Raw genomic sequence first — 18,378 nt, 5'->3', positions numbered from 1 at the left:
GCTTCTCCTTCCTGCCATCCTTTTGTGTTTGCATTTGTCAAGTGGCAGATATTACAGTCAACTCTGCATCCCCAAGATACAAGCATCCCATTGCTACGCAGTCTCCGGGTAAGGAGGAAAGTCCTCTGAGTAAAAAACTAAATCACTACTTAGCTTGGGAAGGAAGCATCCACCTCGGACCCCACTAGGACAAAGGGAAATGCAGTAAAAATGAAGGGAAAGAGGGGCGCCTGGGTGGCTCGGTCGGTTAGGCGTCCAACTTCGGCTCAGATCATGATCTCATGGTCCGTGAGTTCGAGGCCCGCGTTGGGCTCTGTGCTGACCGCTCAGAGCCTGGAACCTGTTTCAGATTCTGTGTCTCCCTCTCTCTCTGCCCCTCCCCTGTTCATGCTCTGTCTCAAAAATAAATAAATGTTAAAAAAAAATTTTTTTTTTTAATGAGGGGAAAGAAGCATTGTCATTGTCCTAAGGGAAAACTTCTCTGAAGATGAACACTGGAATCTTCTTTTTTCTTTTACTTAATAAAGTTTTATTTTCCAAAGTGGACAGTTGGCAGGATCTGTTCATGAATCTTCACCAGCAGCTGGCACATCTCCACCCTTGCTGTTTCTGGTGTAAATGACTTGAGCTCTGGGCTTTGAAACCAGGGACGCCTGGGTGGCTCAGTCGGTTAAGCATCCAACTTCGGCTCAGGTCATGATCTTATGGCTCGTGAACTCGAGCCCCGCGTTGGGCTCTGTGCTGACAGCTCAGAGCCTGCTTCAGATCCTCTGTCTCCCTCTCTCTCTGCCCCCCACCCCACTCTTGCACATACATGCGCACTCTCTCTCAAAAATAAACATTAATAAAAAAAGGAGTCCTTTACCAAGGAGCTCCTGAAGGGCAACCCTGGCCAGGGACCAGCACCCCCGCCCCCCTGAGTCTTCAGTCTCTCAGAGACAACAGCTGGAGCTACAAGCTTATAGGTGGGAACTTCCTTAGAGTTTGTATATGTCATTTGTCAAATGAGATCAGGTTATTGAGCTTGTCCTGAACTATGCCTTTGGACCACTTCTCCTTTGTGGCCTTGCCCCCAGATTCGCTCACTGGGTCTTTGTCTTTTTTGGACAACTTTCCAGCATCTTTTTCTTGTCATCCTTGGGCAGCACTGAGAAGCTTAGAGAGTACCGTCACCCCTGCAGCCTCGCTAAGATGTCAGACAAAAAGCAAATCCTGGGATCTTCTCTCTCTCTTTTTTTTTTTTTAATTTTATTTATTTTGAGAGAGAGAGAGCTGAGGAGGGGCAGAGAGACAGGGAAGGAGAGAGGTAATCCCAAGCAAGCTCTGCACCCTCAGTGCAGAGCCCGATGTGGGGCTCAGACTCACAAACTGTGAGATCCTGACCTGAGCCGAGATGAAGAGTGGGACGCTTAACCAACTGAGCCACCCAGGCGCCCCAAATACTGGAATCTTCTCAATCTTGTTTCGAAGTCTTGCTATCCCAGCTATACACAAATATGTGTGCACATCTGCACACCCATCTGACACTGGTGCTCTGAGACATACTGAGGTGTTCCTTAAGGAGGCATCTTGATACCTGTGCATGTCTGCGTGGGTGTACGTCCACCACTGTGCTTTTGGAGAGGTCCCACTAAAACTTAGTAGACGTTAGGGGAAAATAGCAAATCAAAGAGTGTTGAGAATTGGCGTCCCCGTTCTGCCCCTTGGCGGTGAGGGTGTGTTTAGGATGGAAACAACATGTGAGACATCTGTCAGGAGCCTCTCCTCCCTTTCCTGGAGGGACTCTTCCATGGCTTTGCCATGCTTCATAGCCTGGCTCTCGGGACACCCTGGGATTGGAATTTGCAGTAAGAAATGGGGGCAGGAAGAGTCAGGTGGCCTTCACATGGATTGGGCTGGTTTAATGTGACAAATAGCAACCCAAATTCACTAGCACGCAGGAAGACCAGCTCCAGGGATTCAGTGCTCTAATATTCCCCCATTTTCAAGGAGCTATGGTCTTTCCCTCTCCTACCTGGGCAGCCTGATGTTGCTGTGCATTAGGGAATGTGGCGCTCGGGTCCCCCCAACACTATACTGCCAAACGTAAGGTCAATGGAGGCAGAGAATCAGAGGGAAGCCTGAGGGAAAGGAGGAAAGGGAAGGGGAGGGAAATTCTAGATAGCAACTCCTATATCATCTTCGCTCCCCATCTCCCACTAGTTGCCTCCAGGCTGGCCTCCAAAGCCAGTCTGGCCCAAATCCTGAGTCTTAATGTCTGTAAGACTCATCTCCCTTACTCGGCTTTTCTCTCAGGTTCTTATTCTACTCTTTTTTTCTGTTTCTGCCTTGGGCCTCCTTCCTGTCCGTGAAATCAAGACAGAGGGGTATGAGGGAGGGCCTTTGCAGAGAAATAGTAGGCTGCCAGGACCTGGCTGGGGGAGAGGCCTCGAGGCAGTAGAAGGGGGAGGGGAGCCTAAGGGAGCAGGGAATCTCAGGCACCAAAGCCACAAAGCTCTGCTTCCTAGTGGGAGCCTTAGTCCTCTTTTTCCTAATCGAGTATTTTATGGAACGTGTAAGCCCACTGGGGCCGGAAAGACATCACAGAGCTGTATACCTCCCTCCTCTCTCCTATGGCTGCTGATTTAGACAGGAGATTCATGCTTGAGGTTCACTGGCCTCTTGAATCTGTGGACAAGTGGCTTCCATCAGTTCTGGAAAGCACTCAGCCATTATCTCTTCTCAAATATTTGCCTCTCCCCTATTTGTTCTTTTCTGTTCTTCTGGGATGCTAATTAAACATATACTAGGCCTCTGGCCACTGTATCTACTGTCTTCTCCATCCCACTCCCCTTTTTGTCTCTCCACACTGCATGCTGGGTAACTCCTCACTATTATCCTCTACTTTGCTAATTCTCTGTTCTACTGCATCGTGGCTGCTTTTAAATTAATGAGTTGGATTTTAATTGCAGTTACTATTTTTTTAAATTTTCGCTTAGAATTCATATTTGGGTTTTTTAAAGTCTATTTTGTTCCCTTGTGTAATTTTTTATTCCATGTAAATATTTTCAAGCTTGTCCTTTATTTCTCTGACCACAATAAGCATGGTTGTTCTATAGTCCATGTCTGATCAGTCTAACGTGTGAAGTCTTCTCAGGTGTTTTTCATTTATCTCTTGTCTCTACGAGAAACATGAAACCTTATTTTCTTCTAAGCTTGTCTATCTTTAACCATGTTCTGGTAACTGCATTTGAACAAATTATTGCTTATTACACATTAATTTATTACATGTTCTTCCAAATAGATAGGAATACTCAGAATACAAAGGGGCTTTCCTCTGGAGAAGATTGTGCTTACTTCCATCAGATACAAGGGGCACCACCAGTCCCAAGCTATCTAAATGGAGTCCTTGGTCTGAGGTCCTCTGGATCATGCAGGAGTCCTTTTGGGTCTCAGTGGATTAAGGGGAAGATGTTCTATGAGATTCCCCACCACGTGGAGACACTGAGCATGGGTTTCTAACCCACTCACTCTCCCAGGTGATCAAAATGAAAGTTCAGATTTACTAAGATTGACAGATGCTCTGTCAGGGGAAAGTGCTTTGGTTTTCTCTTCCATGTTGGCCTCTTAATTCCTTGGTATTTTATCAACCCATTGGAGCTTTTAAGATATTTTTGATATCTAGCCCTTTTAGTTGGTTTCACTGGGATAGTCGGTCCAAATAATTCAGCCTCACATTACCAGGTTTGCAACCTCAGTTGCAATCAGATTACTGGTACCCAACATATATCGGCTCTCCAGTACCTCCTCCATTTACACTCCCCTGTTCCCTCCTCCTCGGATACAAAGAGTGACTACCTCCCCCAGAGGGCAGCAAGAGTGAGAATTTCATAACAGCTACCAGAAAACCAGATTTAGGGGTGAACCAGCCAGACTTTGGCTGAAGGGCTGGTATACATGTGACCCTAAAGCATCATCATGAATCGGAATAAGATAGAATTTTGGGGCCCAGGTGGCTTCAAGGGAATCCCCATACTTGTTTGAAAGAAGGAATATTTTCATAAGATACAGGTGTAGGCTATGACCTCCAAAGTTAAAGGCCTTCAGCTGAAAGTGGGTCCTGCTTACGAACAAGCTTTTGTTTTAAAGAATGAAGCATGCAATTGCCTATCAGGGCTGCATTGCTCAGAACAATAGAGAAACGTGGTCCTCTGTTCATCCTTCTTCTTTGTAGTACCTAACCTCTTTAAATCAAATGTTGAACAAATATTTAAAGAAAATCAGTTTCTCTCTCTAAGTACAGCGAGAAACTGGCAACACAAGTTGCCTCTGGGGAGTGAAGCTGGGTGGAATCTTGTTACAGAAAAAGGCTTAGAAGAAAATGCTGTACAGGTAATTGCTGTCCTGAGGGGGCTCAGGGCATTGTCAGCATCCTGCTTGCATCGAAGCTCCCAACCGCAATCAGCATTTGGCTGGGGTAGGATCAAAATCCGCAGAAAGGCCAGGGAACAGGTGAAAGGTGGTAGGCAGCATCTGGAATTTAGGGAGCATAAAAGGGGTGAGATTGTAGAGCCCACGCTGGGTCCCATCTCTGAGCAGGGTTCTCATACAGAACTTTGGAAGGATCCATGCCGAGCTCACAGTAGCTTGGCATCAGCCAACTGTTCCTTCTTCCTGCCTCGTCCTTGGCAGCCCTCTCTCTGTCTCTCTCTCTCCCTCTCTCCGTGTCTCTCCAACCCCCACCCCTCTCTCCCTCTCTCTGCCTTTCTCCCTCTCTCTCTCTACCGCTCTCATACTTGTCCACCTTTATTTTCTTAGTACTTAGAGGAGCAGAAGAAAGAAGGCTTAGAAAACATTTTGGGAGGAGTCCAGCTGTGTTTGGAACAGACTATCAGAGCTCCTTGCCCAGAATTCCAGAACGAAAGGAAAAAGCCAAGGTTTGTGGAATGGGCTGGGGAAGGTCTGCCTGGAACCCATCCAAAAGGCTTCCTGGACAACCCTGGTCCTTGTCATTGCCCCTTAATAATAACCCCTCGCCACATTGCATAAGCTTATCAAAAGTTTCATGGCGCCCACTTTATAGATATTCAACCTTCACAACAGCCCCGCGAGGTAGGCAGGGAAGGCATTTTTACCCCCATTTTGCAGACAAGGAAACTGGTAGCTAGTAAGTGACAGAGGCAGCATCCCAACCCCCACCCAGGACTTCAGGCCCCAAGCCTCTCTCCCCATCCAGAGACACGTCCAATGCTCTCATTCCAGAGCATCCTGCGTCCTGGGCTCAGTGCTTCTCTGAAGAAGGGCAAGGAGGTGGCTCATTCCATGTTGCAAATCACAGCATTCCCTACCCCTCCCCTGCAAAGAAAGAGAAGGAACATGACCCCCAATGGGAAGAAATTCTAAAGCGGCCCCCAGGGACCTCTGGAGAAGCTGTTTGATTTATTTCAGTCCCTACTGGTATTCTGTGCCACATTTATAAACGTCAGCGCTGGAAATGAAGTTCCCACTGCCCTGGCAGCTGCTGGTTGCTGCTGTTGCTCACTAAGGGTTTAGATAAAGTGTTCCCCCCTCCCCTTGACTGATAGAGAGCTGAGAATAAAAGAAAAATAAAAGCCCCCTGGAGCATTGATGGAAGGGAGGGGGCAGCTTCTCAGGAAGAGAAAGGGAAGTGATCTAGAAAAGGCTGATATTAGTGGAACAGAGAGGGTGTGTGCACGTGTGTGTGTGCGTGTGTGTATGAGGAAGGGAGAGAGAGAGAATAAGGAAAAGATCCAGTTTTTAAGGCCACATGGAAAATAAATACTTTCTGCTCATGTAGAGAGAGGAAAACTAGTGAAATCGTAGTTTGTTTCAGGGGCTCTGACACAAGATGGAAGAAAGGTGGTCTTTGTAACCTCTGGGTTTCTACTCTTCCCTGAGCAGAATTTGCTATCTTCTAGGGTCTGGGCCAGGGACAGAGAGTGGCAGAGACTGAGAGCAAAAGAGTCCTGGAAGAGAGTGGGAACAAAATAAAGGTACAAGATTCCCAAAGGACCACAGAGATCCAAGGCTTTGTTGTTATTAACCGAACCAGGGGCTGAGATTGAAGCATCCCTGCTGGGAGCGGGCTGTGGTTCCGTAGATACTGGTGTGCATGCTTTTGCAATAACGCCTTCTCTTGCGGGTCTCCTAAATCCGTGATGCTTTCTGGTCTCTGAGAAATGCTGGTCGGGACCAATTCCACCAGTCCTGGCAGAGCACCTAAGGGACTCAGCAGTTAACCAAGGGATGGCCTCAGTGATCCCCAAAGCAGCAAGACCTTTAAAAGTCACTTTTAGGGGCGCCTGGGTGGCTCAGTCGGTTAAGCGACCGACTTCGGCTCAGGTCATGATCTCACGGTCTGTGAGTTCAAGCCCCGCGTCGGGCTCTGTGCTGACAGCTCAGAGCCTGGAGCCTGTTTCAGATTCTGTGTGTCTCCCTCTCTCTCTGACCCTCCCCCATTCATGCTCTGTCTCTCTCTGTCTCAAAAATAAATAAACGTTAAAAAAAAAAAAAAGTCACTTTTAATCAGATTGTTTTGTATCTTCATGTTAACACATACTAAGTCAAATCTTCCCAAATGACTATCGTTCTCTTCAAAGTCACCCACTTGAGAGGTCTTGTAGTTAACCCACTGACACTCGCTATGTGGCGTAAATCATCCTGGAGGGCAATTTGATAAATGCTTCATGGCCAGTTTATAACCCAGGCAATAAAATGTCATATTGCTTGATAGAGATTCCTTCCTCTGCCTTAACGTGTTTATCACACCTGTTTCCTGGTAACGTTTGGCTCCTTCCAAGCACTATATCCTCCATCATGCTGCTAGCTCAGAGCGGTGTGAACCCGCCCTTGGAGGACACGACAATTCACTGAGGGGGTGGAGATATAACTGTTAGCATAAGAGAGAAACACACAAGAGGGAGAATAGTGACATTAATGTGATGGGTATCTGGGTGGGGTTTTGTTTCTTTTCAGTTTCCTTATACGGATAGAAATGTTTCTGTGTTTTAAAAAGCGTGACGTAAACAAAATGGGATATATCTATACAATGGAATATCATTCAGCCTTAAAAAAGAAGGAAATTCTGACACATGCTATAACACGGGTGAACCTCGAAAACATTGTGCTGAGTGAAATAAGCCAGTCGCTTGGGGCGCCTGAGTGGCTTGGTTGGTTGAGCATCCAATTTTGGCTCAGGTCATGATCTCGAAGCTCAGGAGTTTGAGCCCCACATCAGGCTCTCTGCTGTCAGTGTGGAGCCCACTTCGGATCCTCTGTCCCCTCTCCCTCTGCTCCTACCCTGCACACTCTCTCTGTCGCTCTCAAAATAAATACACTTAGGGGCGCCGGGGTGGCTCAGTCAATTGAGCATCAAACTTCAGCTCAGGTCATGATCTCACAGCTCGTGGGTTCGAGCCCCACGTCGGGTTCTGCGCTGACAGCTCGGAGCCTGGAGCCTGCTTCAGATTCTGTGTCTCCCTCTCTCTCTGCCCCTCCTCTGCTTGTGCTCTGTCTCTCAAAAACAAATAAACATTTTTAAAAATACACTTAAAAAAAGCGCCAGTCACAAAAAGGATAAATACTATATGATTCCACTTATACAAGGTACCTAGAGTAGTCAAGTTCATAGAGACAGAAAATAGGTTGACAGTTGCCAGGGGCTAAGAGAACGGAGAGTGGGAATCAGTGCTTAATGGGTACAGAATTTCAGTTTGGAAATGAAAAAGTTGTGGAGACGGCCAGTTCTGATGGTTACACACCAATGTGAACGCGCTTAACGCCACTGAACTGTACCCTTAAAAAGTGGTTAAAATGGGGGGCACCTGGGTGGCTCGGTCGGTTAAGCATCTGACTCTAGATTTCAGCTCGGATCATGATCTCACGGTTCGTGGGTTTGAGCCCCACACCGGGCTGTGCACTGACAGTGCGGAGCCTGCTTGGGATTCTCACTCTCTCCCTCTCTCTCTGTTCCTCCCCTGCTTGTGCTCTCTCTCTCTCAAAATAAAGAAGTTTTTTAAAAATTTTTTAATGTTTATTTATTATTGAGAGACAGAGAGCGAACAGGGGCGGGGCAGAGAGAGAGGCAGACACAGAATCGGAAGCAGGCTCCAGGCTCCCAGATGTCAGCACAGAGCCCGACGCGGGGCTCGAACTCACAAACCGTGAGATCATGACCTGAGCCAAAGTCAGATGCTTAACCGACGGAGCCACCCAGGCGCCCCAAAATAAATAAGTTTTTAAAAAATGGTTAAAATGGTAAATTTTAGGTTATGTGAATTTTACCACCAAAAAAAAAAAAGCATGGATAACAAAATCAAATCTAGTCTCAAAAGGTGAGGATTTGCCATCACTGATGCTATTCAAAAGAATGTGCTGGGCCAACGACCAGAGAGAAAGGCCCAAAATATTCTTTTCTCTGGATCAAAACAGCACTGGGGGTCAGGCAGGTAGCTGTCACTCCTGCTGTGAAACGGTTCCAGGGAGGAACCACACTTCCTCCAGGGCTTCTGTCCTCACACCTCCTATACAGTTGTGGACCTGCCAGAGCAGAACCATTCTCCCAGCCCTGGAATGTTCCACAGCACAACCTGGGTCTCCCTGACCCAGCCCGCGGGGCCTGGCCGGATCCCCTGGCAGCACAAACAAGTCATGGTTCTGCTGGCCAGGCGGCTGCTGAGGTGGCTTTTTAATCCCCCAGCCGTGCCTTCCTAGTGATTGCTTTTATTAGGAAATGTAATGAAAAAGACTATATGAAGCCCCTGCCAGAAAAAAAAAAAAAAAAAAAAAGCTAATAAGATTTTGCACCAAGTGTGGCGAGAAAAGAAAGGGGGGAAAAAGCACATTAGGAGTCAGATAATGAGATAAATGAAAGACCGCAGGGAAGATCATTTTTGCAGACTTGCCGGATGGTTGTAAAAATTTTAATTTGCTGAATTCTCTTTTTTCGTCGTCTCTGACTCTCCCCATCTCTCTCACTGGCTTTCCGACGCCCCGAATCTTGTCCCTGTCTTTCTCTCTTCGCGTCTCCCTCTCTTCTGTGGTTGCTCCCCGTCTGCTTCAGCTTTTGCTTTGTGGGTGCGCGTGCATGTGCATGTGCGTGGGTTTCCTTTCACCTCTCAGGACTCGGGCAGGAGGCTGGCACCTTGGGCAGCGAGTCAGAAGGAGCGAGAGGACAAAGGACTGCAGCTCCCCACCCCCCTTCTGGGAGCTGCTGTGATTCGGCTGAAGGGAGAGAAAGAGGGAGAGATCAAGGGAAGAAGGAGGAGAAAAACGGGACTGCGGAGGAAGGACAGGAGATCAAAGAGCAGAGAAGTAAGGAGGAAGAGAAAGCCCCCGCTGCTCCCGCAAATCGATTCTCTGCAATGCCCGCCTTCCCGTCTGTGCTCCGAGCCGCTGAGCAGAATGCCACCACCGTGGGATGCCAGGCCTGAACAGAAGGGCTCTGGGGCACGGGGCAGGCGCAACGGCCAGGCTGCTAGGGACCACTGGGCCTGCCTTGCCCTGTGGGGAGAGGTCTCACTTCCCCAGGACGCCCCCTCTCACACATCCAGGCTTTGAGGAGGTCCTCTCCAAAATCGGGCTCTGGTCCTTGCTTTGGCCGACTCCTTCCCCCTGTCCCACACTCGGGAATTCTCCTGTGTTTCTTTGCTCCTCTGCAGAAATCCCAGTCCACGCTGCAGTTGGAGGGTTGGAGAGTGGACACGATGAATAGCTTCCCCAGGGGGAGGAGGAGCCTGAGAAAGTACAGGAATGAATGGCTCAGGGTGGAGACACATTGTCAGTTATTAGGAAAATCTCTCTCGCTCTTCCATCCCTTGTTCCTTCCCCAGTGGGGACGATGTGCTCTGCTTCCTCCCAGGGAAGACTTCTCTCTCTGTGCTCTGCCTCCAGCAAAAGTGTGCTGTCGACTACCTAGGGGATGGGCGTTTACTCCAGCGGCCACTGCAGAAAAGAGAGCCGTGAAAATCGGCAAGGCAAGTCGCAAGTCCTGGGAAGGAGAGGACCTCTCAGAAGGGGGTGTGGGGAGTCTGGCAGTGGGGCCCCAAGCCAGCGGGACAGAGCAGTGATAGGCAGTCCCAAGAGGGAGGATGGAATTGGCTCAAGGTCAGCGGAGGGGCAGAGGGAGGGGGGGCGGATTGCAACTTGACTGTGGAGTGAAATAAGCTGGGAATAAAAGCAAACGCACATGGCGTTTCCTATGCTCCTCATCACAGTCCTGTGAAGTTGGTACTATTGTTAACATCTCCATTTTATACATGGGGAAACTGAGGCATGGTTCGAGGTTAACCACTTCTTTCTACTTCCCCTCCAGAACAGGAGACAAGTTTGGCAAAGTATCGGAGACTATGCAAGAGGGAGAACAGCACTGGTTGAGAACGTGAACTTTTGAGCCAGGCAGTCCCAAACGGACTAGCAGTGGGACCTTGGATGAGATCCTTAGAACTTAAGGTCACCCCTCAGAGCAACGTGAAGAAAACTGAAAGCATGTCAGTTACACATGGACACAGTGCCTGGCCTCTGAGCTCAGTCAGTGTCAGTGCTTAATGTCGTTACTCCCTACTACCCAGTGCTTGGCAGCTGTCTGGTCTCCCACTGGAGGGGGAAACGCTGGAGATGGGTCCTCCCCCGGATCAACTTCTTAGGGGCACACAGTCTTGCAGACAGGCCTCAAAGAGCTTTAGCACCCACAGCACAGCCCCTCACCCCAGAGCCTCCCTCCCCTGCTCTGATCTGCTGATCCCAGGGGTTCCCAGGCCTCGGGAGCACCCCCCAGTACTGTGACTCAGTGAATTGTTCAGGGAATGTGTCGCCCTCCTTCCCTGCCTCCTTCCCTCCCCTGGCCCCTGCTTTTCTCTTCATGGAGAAGGCACAAATTAGGCAGAAAGAAAAATGTTGACAGTTCCCAGCCCTCCCTTGCTGGGGATAAAGAGAAATACGTTAACCGTTGAAGCTTTAGGCGGATCAAACACAGTTTGTGAGTTGCTTCAAATGTATTATTCATCTCACCAATGAGATGCAGTCTTGGGCTTTCTCTTGTCGCCCCATCAAGAGGAAACCTCGGCCACTGGGGAGATGCTGGGCTCCAGAGAGGAGGGGGCACCTTCAGAATGCCATCTTTTCAGCATTAAATCAGTCAGTGGGTCTCCAGTCCTTCTTGTTCTTCTTGAAACTTTCCGAATGGTATGGGTCAACTTGACCAGAGTCTAAGGATACAAAATCTGCAGGTAAGACCCACAGAATTGGGCACAACAAACACGTGGAATCAAAGAGTAACTGTGACACTCGGAGGCAGGAGCTGGAGATGTGTGACCCTGGAAGGTCCTCCATGTGCCACTTGAACTTGAGGGATGTAACTGTCATGGGCTGGAAGAGCTCTAAGAGAAGGCATCGCAGCCATGCCATGAGCTCTAAGACACACTGCACTCCCCCTATAGTTGGATGCCTGGAGGAAGGATCTGGATTCAGACACATCTCTTAGGCTTGTGATTTGGACAGGTGGATGCCCCTGAGGGTTCTACCTTCTTTCCTTGCCCCTCCTCCTTTCCCCTTTGGCCACTGAGGTCCCCTGCGGGCTCCTGCCCACCTCCCACGGTTCTGAGGCACCAGGGCAAGCTTCGCAAATCATACACTGCCCCTTCCTAAGCCTCACCCAGAGAAGAAACCACCCTGGCGTCCCATGATCTTGCCCCACTATCTCACAAGCCTTTCATTTGTGCTGTGCTGAGCATATCAGTGGGAAGTGGGGATAGAGAGTGGGCACTGTTGGTGGAATGGGATGTTAGAACAATCCAGAAGGAAGGGATTTTGACATGATGTGTCAAAAAGCCTTAGAGTGTACATTCTCTTTGACCCAGCAATTCCATCTCTTAGAAAATGCTCCAAGGAGGGGCGCCTGGGTGGCTCAGTCGGTTAAGCGGCCGACTTCGGCTCAGGTCATGATCTCGCGGTCTGTGGGTTCGAGCCCCGCGTCGGGCTCTGTGCTGACAGCTCAGAGCCTGGAGCCTGTTTCAGATTCTGTGTCTCCCTCTCTCTGACCCTCCCCCGTTCATGCTCTGTCTCTCTCTGTCTCAAAAATAAATAAACGTTAAAAAAAAAATTTTTTTTTTTAATTTTATTTATTTTTGGGACAGAGAGAGACAGAGCATGAACGGGGGAGGGGCAGAGAGAGTGAGGGAGACACAGAATCGGAAACAGGCTTCAGGCTCCGAGCCATCCGCCCAGAGCCTGACGCGGGGCTCGAACTCACGGACCGCGAGATCGTGACCTGGCTGAAGTCGGACGCTTAACCGACGGCGCCACCCAGGCGCCCCTAAAAAAAAAAATTTTTAAGAAAATGCTCCAAGGAGGGGCACCTGTGTGGTCAGTTAGTTAAGCCTCAGGTCATGTTCTCACTGTTCCAGCCCTGCACTGCGCTCCATGCTGACAGCTCAGAGCCTGGAGCCTGCTTCAGATTCTGTGTCTCCCTCTCTCTCTGCCCCTACCCCACTTGTGCTCTCTCTCTCTCTCTCTCTCTCTCTCTCTCTCTCTCTCTCAAAAATCAACATTGAAAAAAAGTTTATAAAAAAAGTTAAAAAAAAAAAAAAAAAGATGGGGCGCCTGGGTGGCTCAGTCGGTTAAGCATCCGACTTCAGCTCAGGTCATGATCTCACAGTTTGTGAGTTCGAGCCCCGTATAGGGCTCTGTGCTGACAGCTCAGAGCCTGGACCCTGCTTTGGATTCTGTGTCTCCCTCTCTCTCTGCTCCTTCCCCACTCACTCTCTGTCTCTCTCTCTCTCTCAAAAATAAATAAACATTTTTAAAAATTAAAAAAAAAAAGACACTGCTCCAAGGAAACACTGGACAAGTGTGTAAAACTATATAAAAATGGGGCACCTGTGTGGCTCAGTTGGTTAAGCGTCCGACTTCGGCTCAAGTCACCATCTCACAGTTCGTGGGTTCGAGCCCTGCGCTGACCTCTATGCTGCCGGCTCAGAGCCTGGAACCTGCTTTGGATTCTGTGTCTCCCTCTCTCTCTGACCCTCCCCTGCTCGTGCTCATCTCTGTCCCTCAAAAATACACGTTAAAAAAATTTTTTTAAATAAAAATTAAAAAAACTACAAAAATGTCCATCCCAGCTTTGTTGATAATGGCAAACCCATCCTAAAACCACAGTCATAAAGGATTGGTCACATAGTAGCCTTCTGATGCAGTCATTGAAAATCAGATTCTGCAATATGGGGTGGGCGGAGTCATATACAAATACATTTTCATTCCAAAAAAATTTTCAGATAATAGAGGTAGAGCACCCGCCCCCCACCAAATCCTAACCCAATCCCATTCCTCTCCTCAAAGTACTCATTATTAGCAGTTTAGCATGTATCCTCCCTCTCAGGCTGTTATTTTGAAGAATTGTATTTAATGTAAACAAATAAATAACTCAGGTTATGCAAATTTGTAACTAGAGATGTGTGTATGCAAAGAGAAAAGTCTTGCTGATTATACATCAAAATGTCAACAGTATTCAACCCGAAACAGTGGGACTCTATGTGATTTTTACTTCCTTCTGCAGGAGTTAGGGTATTTTCTACATGAACCGAAAAGAAACAGTGCTATTTTAACGTTTATTTATTTTTGAGACAGAGAGAGACAGAGCATGAATGGGGGAGGGTCAGAGAGAGGGAGACACAGAATCCGAAACAGGCTTCAGGCTCTGAGCTGTCAGCACAGAGCCCGACGCGGGGCTCGAACTCACGGACCGCGAGATCATGACCTAAGCCGAAGTCGGCCGCTTAACCGACTGAGCCACCCAGGTGCCCCAAAACAATGCTATCTTAAAATGCAGTAAGGGGAGCCTGGGTGGCTCAGTTGGTTGTGTGTCTGACTCCTGATTTCGGCTCAGGTCATGATCTCACAGTTTTGAGATTGAGCCTCATGCCAGGCTCTGTGCTGACAGCATAGAGCCTGCTTGGGATTCTCTCTCTCCCTCTGTTCCCCCTCAAAAAATCTGCTCAAAAAATATATATATAGTAAAACACAAGGAATTGAAAACATTGGCCGCCTCTGAGGAGTGAGAGAGACTATTCATCAGGCACTCTTTTACATCTTTTGAATTTTGCACCTTGGGCACGGATTACCCGTTCAAAAAGTGAATAAAATTTTTAAAAATTTAATATGGCAATAAAATAAAATGAGGGGGCTGGTGGAGAAGACCTCTAAAGGGCAGCATGCCCTGATATTCTGGGAATCTGTAAAATCCTTCAAGCTGTCGTTATAGCTTCTGAATCTGCTCAGGTTTCACTCCAATAGGTGCTAGTCTCTTTCTGTCTCACCAGGCAAGGAATTAGGGACTATAACCTGGAAGAAATGAGGTAGGGTCTAAAATAAACCAGGCTGCCAGCCAGAAATAACTTTGTAATAATTTACAGCATAGCAACAGTAATGGCTCGGTTGAGCCCGTTCTCATACTTTTTCAAAGTATTTTTCATCTCCCTTTAGTTCTCCAAATTTTTCTTGAGGCTACCTGCTGCCATCAGGTTCCTGGGCAGGAAAAGAGGGGGCTGAAGACCTAACGGGCCATTGTTTGAAGTCAGCCCGAAAGATCCATATTTGCCAGGACTGGATGTTGGGTCTCAGACAAGAGTCCCCTCTCCCTCCTTCCCTGGGCCCATCAGCTCCATCTGCCCCCAGCTCCTGTCTCCTATCTCCTGCCTCAGGCTCCCAATTTATAAAAGGAGGGTAATCAGCCTTGCCCCAGAGACTGGCAATGGGACGTGGGTGATGGTTGATAGACTGTAGGCAAGTGACTGGGTCCCCAAAGCTGGAGCAGCTTCCAGACAGCCACAGGGCGGGAGGATGTAGATGACAGGATGGGGGCTCTCTGAGGCCTGGCATAACCACTATTTATCAACGGATGACAGACATTTTTAATTGACCATGTTATGAGAGGTACGGGAGATGATGAGTATCTGTGTATGAGGACACAGGCAGCCCGCCCAGCCTAGAACATGCTCCATGGGGTATTAATTCCCTCCCCTGGAAAGCCTCCTCCCCGGATCCCCTCCAGACCTACTGGTCCCCCTTCTTCCTCTGAGCTGCCCTATGCTTCTCCCATACGTACATCTCCCAGTACTGTAATCGGGTGCCTGTTTCGCACACAATCTCACCAGACCGAATTCCTTGAGGGCAAGATTTGTATCCAAGTCATTTCCATATGTCACATAGTAGGTCCTCAGAAACTACTTCCTGAATAAACAAGTAGATGCAATTTTTGGACCCATGATCCTTGCAAAGGCTCACCAGGCTGTCTCTCACTCCTGGCACAGAGGCTGCCCCAAGACCAGAGCTCCCTGCCCAAACTCACTCCAAACCTGACCCAGAGGAGGCAGGAGCAGAGAGATGTGGGGGGTGCATGGTGTGGTGAAGAGTGGGCTGGGCTGTGGTCCTGGCCATCAGAGCCTTAACTGCCCTGGACTCAGGTCCTTCATCTATACATGATCACTAGATCAGATCAGGAGTGGGAAACTCACATACCCGTTGAGAGGGAATCAAAGAATGGAAGAGACCATAGCTGGGTAGCAGGCATGCCCCTTACCAGCTGGTCATTGTCAATTGATACAAGACTGTGGGTCAAGTGTGGCGAGATTTTATTTTTCAAGACAGCCAGAAATCAAGGGGTTTTTTTTTTATTTTTTTCATCTTTATTTATTTTTGAGAGAGAGACAGAGTGTGAGCAGGGGAGGAGCAGAGAGAGAGGGAGACACAGAATCCGAAGCAGGCTCCAGGCCCTGAGCTGTCAGCACAGGGCCCATCGCAGGGCTGGAACCCAGGAACCGTGAGATGGTGACCTGAGCCGAAGTCAGACGCCCAACCGACTGAGCCACCCAGGGGCCCCCAGAAATCAAGATTTTTATATGAAGTCTCCTGAACAGGTCAACCACAAATCCATAGACCCTATTTGCAGCCTGGAGGCCACCAGTATGGGATCCAAATGCCCTCACCTCCTTTCCAACTTCCAGCTCTTAAATTCTCTGCATTTCAAGAAAGTGGCCTGAATACTTGTGTTTCTGGAGTAACCTTGAAGGGCAAGACCCAAAGTCCAGGCCTCATTCTGGCCACCAGGCCTCTGGCAACTGCCATCCTGACCCCCAAATTGCTACCTTATGCAAATGTGTCCCCTGTCGGCCACCAACTGCCCCCCCCAAGTGCCCCACCGCCACCACAGCGGGCAGAGATGGGGGAGGAGGAGCCAAGGGCCACTTGTCCTGGGGTGGGCCAGAGTCAGCCCCTCACTTCCTGACCTTCAAAGCGCCTCTTCTGGGCGCAGACCTAGGCCCGGCGGCGGGCTGGGGGGGGGGTGGGGGGGGGGGGTGGGGATGCGAACCTGCCACTTCACCTTGCCCCTCACGGGCGGGGCCCACCGGTGATACCGTCTCACCTAATAAATTCCTGTCAGAGAAGCTGTCAGGGCCTGGGAAATAAATAATGATATTTAACATTTTGTAATAACAACAATTAACCAGTAAATAATGTCCTTTAAACTGCAAACGCCGGAGTAAATTAATTCTTCTAATGAGCTGTCAGGCACGGAGGGAAAAAAAGTACCCGTTTCCTTTGGTGCCACGCGGCTGCCGTGTGAGCAGCGGGGGAAGCTCACCTCCGCCCCGGGAGCTCATTACCGGGAAGCACGCGGCGCGGGTTTCCCGGGGAATCGGCGGCCCTGCCCGCCCCCACGTGGCGCCGCGCCGCCGCCCGTCCTCTCCGCACCCCGCGCCCCGGGCCCGGCCGCTCCGCGCCGCGCACCGCCAGGTGCCTGTTGCGAACGAGCCCGCGCCGCGCGGCCAGCATTTCAATTAGAGCCGCCCGGCTCCCTCGCCTTCCCTCGCCTGGGCCCCTGGGCCACGCTCAGCCTCGAGGTGGCTGGGGGCAGGAGCCGGGGACAGGGGAGGGGGAGAAGCCGGCGCGCGGCCCCAGTCCTTGCTGCGTGACCTTGGAGAGCTTCCCTGCCCTCTCTGGGCGGGGATGTCGTAAATGGAAATGTGAAGCTAATCAAACCAGATGTGATTACTTCTGAGCTCCCCAGAAGCCCGTGACCGTAAAAAGACACCTAAGAGTAAGGCAGCTCTTTATGTACTGATTCGGAGTAATCTCCAAGATATATTGTCAGGTGACAAAAGCAAGGCACAAAACAGTGAGCAGAGTGTGCTACATCTTGTGTATTAAAAATAGGACTAAAGAAAGAGAATATGGGTCCCTATTTGCTTGTATATGTCTAGACAGGAAACACATAATGTGTGCTTGCCTCCGGGGAGGGCAACTGGGAGACTGGGGGGTGGGGGTGGGGAGCGGGTTGGGGAGAGGCTTTTCACTGACTAGGCTTCCGTCCCCTTATTTTCTGAACCATGTGCAGCTATTAGTTGTGCAAAAAAAAAAAAAAAGAAAGAAAGAAAAAAGACAAAGCCACACACAGCAGAGGTCATCTTGTCTCTCAGTAGCTTTCAGGAAGTGGGAGCCACAGGGGGACAGCTGAACTGAGACCCTGCCTGAAGCCCCTCCGGAGAGGGGGCACTGCTAACCCAAGCTAATGAGTCAGGAAGTCCTTGCCAGTGTCTAATCCCCTTCTCTCCTGCTACAGTTTGAGTGCCTTTCCAGGTTTTGTATTTGGTGGGTGGAAGGGCTGATGGTTTTATGCAGGACAGGGGACAGGGGGTGACAGGGGGGCAGCCGCTGTCTGGCAAAGAGAGACAGCAGGCGATCACCGCCCTCTGCAGCCACATAGGCCTGGATTTGAGTCTGCTTTTGTCACTTGCTAGCTGTGTGGTGTTGTGTGTCACCCTCCATTGCTAGGCTGCAGAATCCAGATGTCCCTGCCCCCCTCGGGGAGGACAGAAGGTGCTGAACCTGATGCGCAGGGAGCCAGGCCCAGGGCTTGATGGAACCACCTGGGGCGGGGCGGGGGGAAAGGGCTGCTGCTGTGGGGCTGGGGGTGGGAGAAGGACAGAGACGGAGAGCTCCCAGGCCCCCTTCTCCGTCTGACCAGCTCCATTTTCATCTGCTGGTATCCTCGCCTTCCTCGTAAGGTGTCTCCCCACTAGAGAGGTTCTTAGCTAAAATATATTTGGAAAGCCCTGACCTCGGCCATTTAGAACACACTGCTGCCCGTCCCAGGCCCAGCTCCTCACCACCTAGATACATTAACAGGACTGAGGGAGGGAAGGGGAGAGGTGTGGTGTGGGAAGGTGGCCAGCTTGGCCTCCTGACCCTCCCGTCTCCTCAGCAGCCTCAACTCAGGGACCTAGAACATCGGGGTGGAAGTTCAGGGAACGGTTGCTGATTGTGAGAATTCCTGAGACAGTCTCCCTTGGGCATCTCTGGCGTCAGCTTTAAGGCCGTGTTGGTGGC

The 18,378-nt window shown here is 49.8% G+C and overlaps 1 protein-coding gene and 1 pseudogene across 1 annotated transcript in view; both read right to left on the bottom strand.

Moving 5' to 3' along the window:
- PIPOX (pipecolic acid and sarcosine oxidase) overlaps positions 1-18,378 on the bottom strand; it is a 41,665-nt gene that overhangs the window by 19,014 nt on the left and 4,273 nt on the right. The window lies entirely within an intron of this gene.
- LOC131496986 (small ribosomal subunit protein eS25-like) lies at positions 564-16,824 on the bottom strand (annotated as a pseudogene).

Source organism: Neofelis nebulosa, chromosome 16 (assembly GCF_028018385.1).
Source record: "Neofelis nebulosa isolate mNeoNeb1 chromosome 16, mNeoNeb1.pri, whole genome shotgun sequence".
In the NCBI taxonomy this organism is placed as follows: Eukaryota; Metazoa; Chordata; class Mammalia; order Carnivora; family Felidae; genus Neofelis; species Neofelis nebulosa.
The sequence above is the reverse complement of the archived record's forward strand: the minus strand, read 5'-3'. Positions and strand labels throughout refer to the sequence as shown.